The sequence below is a fragment of the Argentina silus genome, assembly GCF_951799395.1.
Source record: "Argentina silus genome assembly, chromosome: X".
Classification (NCBI taxonomy): Eukaryota; Metazoa; Chordata; class Actinopteri; order Argentiniformes; family Argentinidae; genus Argentina; species Argentina silus.
The window spans coordinates 19,733,257-19,744,953 of NC_139653.1; positions in this window are offsets into that span (position 1 = coordinate 19,733,257).

The following is an 11,697-nucleotide window of genomic DNA, read 5'->3' on the forward strand; positions in this document are numbered from 1 at the left end:
TCCCGTAGTTTTTTCACTTGATACATTTTTGTCATGTTATAATTAAAACATCAAAAGTGGGTGAGTCACATCCTGTGTGGAATCTGAAACAAATGCGTGCCGTTGTGTGTGGGACATAGAGTGAGGGAGAAGTATGCCTCTGGGCTTAATTTGAACCATATAGCTTTACCCTGCGAGGATGGGGGAGGCGCCACAGCCAGAGGAAGAGTCGGGGGATAGTGAAGGTTTGGGCATAAGAGGGAGAGAGTATGCAAATCAAGAGATGATACAATTACATGTACAACATAGTGAGACATACAGTAAGAGATTTGTCCATTAGACATTCTGGTGGCAGAATTGTAAGAATTGTTGAGTGTTGTCATATGTCATATGGAGGGGTGAAAGAATGGTGTACTGTACCAGAATATATTGTTAACACACCTATACTGGACTGCCTGACCTCATTCAGTGATATCTCTACTGGAATGTGGATAAGCTGTTTTTACATCAATGTCTTACATACACAACTACTCCTGGGCACAAGCACACACAGACCCTAACCCTCCCAACCGACAGGTAACAGAGGGAGCAGGGATAGTGAGAGTGAATTGAGGGTCAGTCATCCAGATTCCTCAGATGTTTCCACCGCAGTGCTCTGGAATAACTGGGATGCCTGTAGGTTGAGTTTTCAGTGGGGCACAACTGAAAGGGAGAGATTGGGAGTCAAGCACTTTAAGGTATATAGAGATGGAGAAGAGGCATAAGGTATTGTTGCTAATTACTTAAAAACAAAATACCATACAGCATTTGAGTTGGTGTAAACGTGTTGGTTTTGGATGGGGATGATGTTTGTAGATGTTGCCCTACTCTCACTCCTGCTGCAACCATCACCACTTTCCCAGTGAGAGACAAATAAGAGAATGAGAGAAGATAAGTGAAATAGACTAGTTTATGTCTCCATATAAAATAATATAGCTTTTTCCCTGGCATGTCAACTGAACTGGAGCAGTTTGCTGCTCTCTCTCTCTCCTCACTCACTTTTTTTATTCTACTAGGTATGGAAAAAAACACCACTATCTGATATTACCCTACACACACACACACACACACACACACACACACACACACACACACACACACACACACACACAGTCAACTTAGGTGGTTTCATACTTTCCCAAGTTTTGTAAACTGTGAACGTCCCAAGTTAGAGTTACAACAAGGGTTACATCATTGCATACCTACAGACTGTAAGCCTTCTGTTCTCATTATCAGACATTGACACAGGGCTCTATGCTAATTGCAGTAGTAAGACCTCATACCTGTTTCCGCACTGGTGGAGGGAGTTAGGCATTAGTGCTGATTGTGGGGATCGACACACTCGTTCTGTCTGGAACAGCAGGAAGCAGAGTTAAACATTACTGTGCGGTGTGCATGGTCCGGTTCCCGAAACACAGCACAGCTCAGGATGATGAGTCATAGGATGGGCTATACACTCATACACTGTATTCACAAGACAGGTGCTGCCCCCATTTTAGAATTGGGTTTATCAAAATCCTGCTGTTTTGTTTATAGGGTGGCTTTCCAAATGTCCTCCAGCTAAAGCTTTGCATTCCCAGCATGCAGTGCTGTCATTGTGTTTATAGTGAGGGGAGGCCCAGGGTATAAATCACAGGGTCAGTGAATGTGTTTTCTGACCTTTCACCCCCCTAGGTCACAGCGAGACTCTGCACTGTGTCCTGATGTCATCAGCAACTCATTAACACTAGAGCCTTCAACACCTCCACCCTCCTCTCCCTGCCTCAACCTCCTTCGACGAGGCCCCTCAGTACAGCACTTAAATCACCCCATGGACCAGCAGTTAAAGCCTTGACCTTGGCATATTCTCCTTTTATGTCCCCAGCTCCGATGTATTTCTACATCCCACCCACCCTACTCATCTCTCCCATGGCCCCAAGTGTGCTCCCATGGATGACCCCTTTTCTCCTCTTATATTCTCACTCCTCTCCTCTCCTCTCCTCTCCTCTACTCTACTCTCCTCTCCTCTCCTCTCCTCTCCTCCTCTCCTCTCCTCTCCTCTCCTCTCCTCTCCTTTCAGCTCTTCTCCTCTCCTCTCCCTAAAATTGTCTATTACTAATTTAGGTGGTCTTTGGCTGCTCCTGTAAACCTGGCCAATGACATGGTTGTTCATTTTGCACATAGATAGGAGAAGAAGATAATCCTTGGGGCCACAAGAAGGCAAGGTGCAGGCCACATTTAGCCCCTGGGATGCCAGTTTGAGACTCTTGTTCTAAGTAGAGAAAGTGTGCACATCACTTGTGTGTGTTTGTTTGTTCCTCTGTTTGTGCAGTGTATAGCTCTTAACACTGCTCGGCAACAAAAGAGAGTCTGTGAGAAGGTTGGGTTGGCGCGCTGCTTCACGTCGCAGCTTGCATACCTCCAGAGTACAGAGTGACAGATTTACATTGTTGTCTGCTCCTGCGTTCTGCACCTGTGATTGTTTATTACCATGTTGTGCAATGGCAGCTCAAGTCATGTGTACCATCCTTACTTCCTGCAGCCTTGCCCATGATGCACAACCTGAGAAGGGCTGTGCTGGACAGATGTAAACTCATACTACGAAATCACCAGCATGAAGTCGAGCATTAACTAAAGCATTTATTACTTTGGTGGGGAAACACTGGGTGCTGCAACATCAGACAAATGTAAGAGCAAAAGAAGTTTACTGTATATAAAGAAATATCCCTACACTCATACTGATGCACAGGCATGGAATCTGGTCAGGAGAATCACTCTGGCACTCAATGTTCTCCATGTTAACAGACATGAAAGACAAAATGTGTGAAGGCTAAGGTATAACTTCAGTTATACACTGACCAAATAAATTAATAAAGTTGCAAGCTTACATTTTGGTTACAGTAAGGGAGGGCCCCAATATTAGAGAATATTAAATCATGGCACAATCACTTTGGAAACACAGAACATGTCCAATACACAGAACTTGATATTTCCAGCTGCAAAAACATTGTTTACAGATGTGTGTTACAGAATGATTTAGTCCTATATTAGTAATCTTGGGAAAGCTTTTCCCTTAGCCTATATAGTGTGAAAGTAACTCAAAATGTATTTGGAAAACATGCATTTTCATTCTGAATGACCCTTATTAGACTACAGTGCCTTCGGAAAGTATTCAGACCCCTTCACTTTTTCCACATTTTGTTGTGTTATAGACTCAATTTAAAATGGATTAAATTAAAATAATTTGCCATCAATCCCCAGAATGACAAAGCGAAAACAGATTTTTTTAAATTTCAGTAAATGTATTAAAATTGAAATACAGAAATACCTCATGTACATAAGTGTTCAGACCCTTTGCTATGACACTCTTTAAATTAGCTAAAATGCAAAATGTCATCAACAAATCACTCAGTAAGTTGAATTGAGTCCATCTTAATGCAAGGATAATAGTTCATGTCATTTTGGAATTAATGTCTTTGTTTTTATAGGGTCTCTGATTTGCATAGGAATCAGTTACACACTGTGTGGATCAGGTTGTCAATACTTTCCGAAGGCACTGTATATCATACATTTTTACTTACTTAATTGTCTGTGTATAAGGCACAGCAAACATAACTCTTCGCAGTCTACCAGTGTGGATAAGCCACAGAGTTTAATGACTGTGGGTAGTGTCTGTGGGTAAGTCAAGGAGACAAACCTTGTCAATGAATCCCTGAGAACTGTGATGTTCACATTGACCACCTCTCCCTCTCCCTCTCCCTGTCCCTCCCCCTGGCCTTGCAGTTAAGTTCTCGAGAGCTCCACTCCCACTCATTCAACCCAAACCCCCCTGTCTGTCCCACCCAGCACGAGCTGTCACTCCTCCAGTGTGTCACAGTAATTTACTGTGACAACAAACAACTGGCCATGGTACAGACAGCCCATGGTTCTTCACACCAAACTGAGACAGAGATGCTGGATGGAAAAAAGGAAGAAAGAAGAGTGGGCAGAATGAGTGGAGGTGGAGGGGGTAGCAATTGTTATGTATATGCCCTGTACTTATCTTATTGTTAATAAAAAAGCGCACATTCATATTTCATTCCATTTATTGTACCCAGTTGCATGGCTCTCTTGGCTTAGGTCTGTCTTATAAATGATTTGGTAAAGCTGGCGTAACCCCTGGCTGGTTAATATTTGTATAGTTTTATTATAAAGATTATTTGAAGAGCCTGTGAGCAGCTGAGAATCAATCTGGGCTTGTCAGAGAGGTGTTGGGTTGAGGAACAGTGACTCTTTGACCTTTGGGTAGAGTAGTTGAAAATAGCGAGTGGGGGAGGGGGCAGTTTAAGTTTCACACCCCTTCTCAAATGGGGTTGTCCCTGCATGTTTTTGTAAGACAGAGAGAAAGTAGTCAAAAAAGGGGAGGAAAAGGAGAGAAAGAGTGGCGAATGAAGAATATGCAGAGAAGAATGAGATGAAAAAGCAAGGGCAAAAGTCTGGGAGAAAGGGAGAGAGCCACAAGACCCGAAGTTAAACTGAAGAAAGGCGTAAATCAAAGATGATGTGAAAACATGGCACCTTTGGGCTCACTGTTTTGTTTTCAAATTGAAGAGCCAAAATGTTCTCTCTCGAGGCACAGAGACTTCTAAGGTTTGATGTGCTAATGATCCTGATCTGTTGTTTGTCTAACATTACCCAGAAGAGCCAATTCAATAAAACAGTAAACATTAACCAGGCTGAGGAGAGGAGGAGGAAGGGAGGCTTTCAGAGAAAAGAGTGAATTCACTCACACAGCAGTGATGGAACTTTTTATCTACAATGTGGAAAGTAACCAAACTCCGGTGCACAAACACTGATTGAAAAAAACCCATAACCTTTTGACTAGTTTCTGACCAGGAACCCCTCCAGAGTGACCACACATTGATGAGATGTTGGAATGCTGATCACAAAGTACTTGTAGTCATCCTCTGATTATATTTGTGTTGTCACTGTGGTGGTGAAATAGGATGTGTCATGCATTATGTGCAGAAATCCTATACAACCCCAATAGATTAGGACTCCACTGACATTAAAGACAAGAAGGTTGTTTTCTTGGATTGAGATGATGCTCCATATGTAAGCAAATTCCTCTGTGTCCAATTGTACTCATGGTCAATTGTAGACATCAGCTGAGCACATGATGATTGGACTGAGGATGTTTTGCAATGCGTTCATTATGTCTGAATACCTATGTTGTGACATATATTGACTTTATTGTCCCCTCAGGAAAATGTTGTTTGTGCAAGTGTGTTTGGCTGCATGTCTCCTACATGTGAGTGTGTAAGTGAGTGAGAGTATCCTCCATCTGGGTGTCAGGCTGGCTGGCTGATGGGTAAGGTATCCCTGTGGTGTGGCGGTCTGTCGGGGGGTGCAGGGCCATGTGTCTTCACCGAGGGGGGGCAAGGGGTCCTGGTGGGTCCTGTAGTCCATGACCATGAAGACTGTTACTCTGACCCTAAACCCCAACCCAGATGCATTCAAACACATATATACCCATTCACAATATTCCCTGAATACCATTTCTTTGTATACATAAGCCATTTATTGAAAATCAACTTTATTGAAAATAAACAAATACATGGTTAAAGTGTATAATTTCTATCCATGATATAGGCCTTTAGAGAGGTGACCACACCGGAAGAAGTAATAACAATTCTACAACAGAGAAATAGAGACTCCACTGCCATGAAGACAACAAATAACAAACAAATAGCTGGACGTTTTTTCTCCTCAGGGTATAAAATTACCCACCACCTTTTACCCCATGCTCTGTTTTAATTCACAGTTAACTCTCTTTGGCGTTGCCTTGGAGGGATTTAAGCTTCCACAGTCTCAGTGTTTGTGTGGAGCTCAGACTGGACAGATTAGGATCAGGGGGTGTCCGCCAGGGCCTCAATGGGTGGCAGCTTGGGCCATCCAAATGCCTGTGTGGAGAGAGTTAGGATTCGGAGAATAAACACCCCATCCAAACTTCAAACAGTGAAGCCCCCTAATCGCTGGTCCCCTGAGCCGGTCTTCAGGGGGGACCCCAGCACTGCACCCTGTCGCTGCGGCCTCAACAAAGAGGAGACCCAGAAAAGCGGAGAAAACCTCCCACCTTCCTGTTACCAAACTTTAGACATCGCCTGGATGGAGAGTAAGAGGAGAGGCACTGCAGCTGCAGTCGATCGAGGATCGAGAGAGAGAGAGAGAGAGAGAGAGAGAGAGAGAGAGAGAGAGAGAGAGAGAGAGAGAGACGTCATGGTACCTCCCTCCGTCTATGGCCTTCTAAACTCTTACTTTAAATCACACAGAACATGACAACACTCAACTCTCTATTAAAACTACTCCCTGTACTTTTGGTTGTGAATCAACAAATGTGGACATAATGAACTTAATGAAATGTGATTCATTAAGATGATAGTAGAAGCACTATTGATATTACAGTACCACTTCCTATTACAGTTTGGAATAAAAAGGTAATAACATAGTAATAGTAAGATAACAACTTTAATAACCCAGTAATTAACCTTCATTATGACTATTATGAATTACTTACATTGGCGTTACCATGCAATTAAATAGTAATTACATAGAAATCTGTATTTTATTGTGAGAAACTATTGACTACCAATATGAATCCAAAGAATATTACATATATTCATCATTCTGCATGTCTGAACATTTACATCATACAGAGCACACACACGTGCGTACACACACACACACACACACACACACACACACACACACACACACACACACACACACACACACACACATAAATACATACAAACCTCCCTATCAAACACACACACACATACTAATTGGGTTTTGCAGAGGCAGCCTGTAAGGCGTGTATGGATCCATCTGCCCTGGTAGCTTGGCGCTAGATTTTGGGCCTGTGATGTGAGTGCTCCTGGTGTGGTGTGTGAATAGCCCAGCGTCTGAGGTAAGAGTGCTGTGTGCCCATGGGCTCCACAGCTAATCTGCTAATGTATTCCAGAGGTCAGGAGGTTTTCGCCCCAAATCAATGGAGGGATTTAAACAGCTTTCCCCAGGAATGTGCTCCATCTGCACTCTGCTTCGGGGAAAACATCCACCTCTGTATTACCCAGGCCATCCAATTTTCCGCGGCATTTAACTACAAAAAAGGGACAGAATGAAAGGAGAGGTGCAGTAGCCTCCCGTCCTCTTACTCATCCCCTTCTCTTAAACGCCCAAAAGGTCCAAAGCAGCATTTTCTCTCTGCATCTGTTGTTATGGTGTTTTGGCCAGGCTGACATATGGGCCTCTCTGTAGAACACCATCTCTACCAAAGATGGCTACTGTTCTCACACACACACACACATGTACACACTCACACACACACGCAAGCACACACACACACACACACACACACACACACACACACACACACACACACACACACACACACACATACATACACACACATAGACTCACACTTGTTGTAAGTGTCTGCTAAATGTCAAAAATTTAACATTTTAATAGATAACGGAGCAGTGATTCAGCAGTAAGTCAGGGCAAAAACCTTCCATATGTGAAGAAAAGTGAAAAGTCCTCTGACCCTCTATATGCATTCACACCCCATGGAATCCCTTCTCTGATCCCATTGAGATTATACTGAATTCATACAGAACCACTACATCACTCTTGAACTTATGGCACCCACCTCCATCTTCCCCTACTCTTGAAGGAAGGATGGCTGAAATGTTATCCTGATTGACATCTTACAATTCCTCACTCCTATGGCAGTCACAAAGGTTTAGAGGAATAATTATATTACATAAATTAGGGATATTCTGACAAAAATGTGAGCTGAGGTTAGTGTGCTAGAGAGAGTAAGCTGAGGAGGAGGTGACAGCAGGGGGGAAATAACTCAGCCTGCAGCCCCAACTCAGCATGGGATTCTAATATGAGATCATAAGAGATCTTTCCATCTCTGTCTTATCAGCAGCATGTGTGTGTGTGTGTGTGTGTGTGTGTGTGTGTGTGTGTGTGTGTTTGTGTGTGTGTGTGTCTGTAGGAATGTATTAGAAGGGGTTTGCACACTCTCTCTCTCTCTCTCTCTCTCTCTCTCTCTCTCTATCTTTCTTTCCCTCTTGGACTAGTCCTGCTCAGGTCATAAATAAGCAGATAGGGGAGGACGACTAACCCAGACACCCAGACGTAGGGCGGCCTGTGGCCTCCCCCACCGGCTAGACTCCAGGCGCCCCTGGACCAGCCCAACCCAGCCACAGAACCGGGGCAGCTCACTTTCATAGCACTGATTTACAGAGTTATAGAAGCCAGAGGTCAGGATCATGCCCAACCCCATGTTCTCAAACAGTTAGCTATGGTACTACCCTTAAAGACTGCTCACTTTTCCTGACCACAGACATTACCCTACATACATTTCAATGGTTTTTCCACATTTCTGGGGTAAAGTAGATAAGTTGTCTGTTGTGTAACTTCACTCATGTTAATACAGAGAGGGGTTTGTGTGAGGCCTGGAGTTGTTGGTGGGATAAAGAGGGAGAGTTATGTAAACTGAGGATTAGAAGAGACCTTTAGAGGGATGTACCCCCGAGAGTGAGATTGGAATTTGGATTTGAACTGATTCCGTGGGCTTGTTTTTCACCTGTAAGTCAATGCCAATGTACCATTTACCTGCTGTTAAACTGAAGCTGAGAATGAATGAGAAGAAGGCAGTACGACACACTGAATAGTTGGACACACACAATGCAGCACAACAGCTCTACATGAAGCCATCTATAACCTAATGTTCTGTTTCTCATTGATTTATGCTAGTTGCAGGATATTTTACAGTAAGTGAAGACTCCATGTTCTCTATCCCTCTCTCCCTCCAACACACTTTCTCTCTACCTCCCTCTCTCTATCACTTTGTAAACTGTCTGTCTCTGATGGGTGCATCAGTACTGCAATGCTACATGATCTGGGTATCAATGCTTGAGCTGCTGGTTAGAGAGGGAGGACAGGAGAGTTTTATTTGGGACTCAGACTTGACAGACTGCTCTCCACAAACCCTGTCTCAAACCCCCAGATACACACCCTCCCCCTAAACCCACCCTTCCTCCAAGTTCACCCTCCTCTCCCCTTCTCCCTATTCTGACCCCCTAAAAAAAAACTAAACCCCCCGTCCCCTTCCCTCTTGTCCCATCCTTCCTTTCTTTCTCCACCCAGTCCCTCAGTAACATGGTCTCTCCATTGATCTGCCAGCTCATTTCCTGTGTGTTGTTGCCACTGGGGTCAGCAATTTGATAAACACATAAAGCAGCCATGCTACACCATGAAGCCCCCTGATGGCCCCTTCTTATGGTTCCAACAGCCCGCGTGTCTGTCACCCCACTGATTGACAACAGTATCACCCTATCCATGACCCCCCCCCAACACACACACACACACACACACACACACACACACACACACACACACACACACACACAGACACACAGACTCACACACACACACAGACACACACACACACACACACACACACACACACACACACACACACACACACACACACACACACACACACACACACCTGTACAGTAGCAGTTGACAGCCCTTCAGGAGAGGAGAGGGGATGGGCACAGCACCCAGTGGCCCCACCCCCTCCAGTCAGAAACATAGTTTCTCCCTGCCTGTCCAGACACTCAGTAAAAGGGAATAATGCACCATGCTAAATCTGCCCATAGAAGATGGCTGGCAGTATGAATAGGACAACACTGATGCCACCGCCTGGCACAATAACACAGCTCCTTGCAGGCCCAAATGGTGCTGCCCTATTCTGGAGCATAAAAAACTGCTTGGATGGCATCCCGGATGTTAAAAAGGTATATCTCTCTCATTGTTCATGTGCACGTGGTGGCATTAGTTTTGCCCTATTCAAACTGACAACCTCTATCTCTCTCTGTCTACCAATGCTCTCTGTTTCTCTCACCTCCTAGTAGACTGGGAAAAGGTGGAGTGGAGCCTCACATTCAATTCTTCCTCTAGGTTGGCGCTCCACATAAAGGTAATGTTCCACTCCTTACCCATCCCTACCCATCCTCAGGCCCATGCACCGACAGTCCCATATTGTAGTCCTAAAATGAGGCCTGGTCCTGGGCTTCACAGCGAGCAGAGGCAGGGCCCTTCTCCAGACACCCAACCCAATGATAGACTGATGCTTAAGGAGGACAGAGCACCAGCTCACTCTGTCAAAGCCCAGATGCATTAAGGAGCTGAGAAGGAGACAGATGAGATAATCTGAGGGGGGACTGTTTGAGGAACACACTCAGGTTCACTCAGTGGAAAACTTTTATCCTGGGGAAAATGTTTGCCTTGGTATTTTGGATGAGCTGCTTTGGGTTTAATCTTATAAGGATAACTGATGTTTCTTTACCCTGTGACGTACTCTATACTGGCACGGTAGAATCGATTGGCAATGGAGACTGTAGTGCTTTATCACTGATCTGGTGATTGTTTAACCCTTTTGGTCTACAGCAGGGGTGCCCAAATTCTTCCCAGTGGAGGGCCAAAATTTAATCTGGGGGGAGGGTCGTGGGCCAAAATTTTAATTTTGCAGTACATTAAGTTAAATATGGGTATATATAGCATGCATGTACAAAATAAACACTATCACAAAGTAATTTTGAAAAAGGAATGACACTGTTTATTGTGCTTCACATTAATGTTCAAAAGATTACTGACGTCAATCTGGCTTCTTTAAATTAGAAAAATAATTGAAGCACTATGAAATATTTGAAGACAGACAGGGAACATTACTAGGCCTTGGGCCTATATCTTCAAATACAAAGACATTTAGTGCAAAGTAACATGGGACAAAACATGTCTCCATGGGACCAAAATACATTCTTCACTGGTTTGAACAATCATTTTTAAATCAGGAATAGTAGTAGAATTGGACAACAGCTTGAGAAGGTTTGTAGAAATCAGTACTGTACTTACAAGTGCAATAAACAAAGTAACATGGGACAAAACATGCCCCCATTAATCATACAGAGCAGAACATACTCTGACACATTGGAGGCCTAGGCCTACACATCCTGCCTGAAGTAGGCTAGGCCTATCAGTGGGAGACATGAAGCCTGTCCTTGGTTTTTAAAAGTCTCTCAATATCAGGCTCCAGCTGACTAACTGACAAAGTGAGAATGTCATGTAGGTGAGAGTCAGATAAAGCATTTCTCAGTTTGGACTTATTAAGATTCATCAGGCTGAAAGGCTGTTCACATACATAGGTACTTCCAAAGAGGGATAACATCACCTGTGCATGTTTGCGGATCTTGCCATATCTGTGTGCAGGAACACATTTGTAAAAGTCACGTTCTTCAGGCCGATGTTTTTATCGCACAGTTGCTCCTGATGCAAAATACAATGGTATTTAAAAATCGAGCCACCAAACTCACGGACTTTGTCCGACACAAGTGCAGTTAGGCCTGCTCTCTTACCGACCATGGCCGGGGCACCATCAGTCGTGATGCCAGATAGGTTTTCCCACTTCAACCCGTTCTTGTCCATAATTCGCTGCACTGCCATAAAAATATCGATACCTCTTGTTGTCCCTTTCAGTGTTTCAAGGCCCGCTAGTTCTTGACACACTTCAAAGTCCTCATTGACACCTCGCAAAACACCAGCAACTGTGCTGAGTCAGATATGTCGGTGCTTTCATCGCTT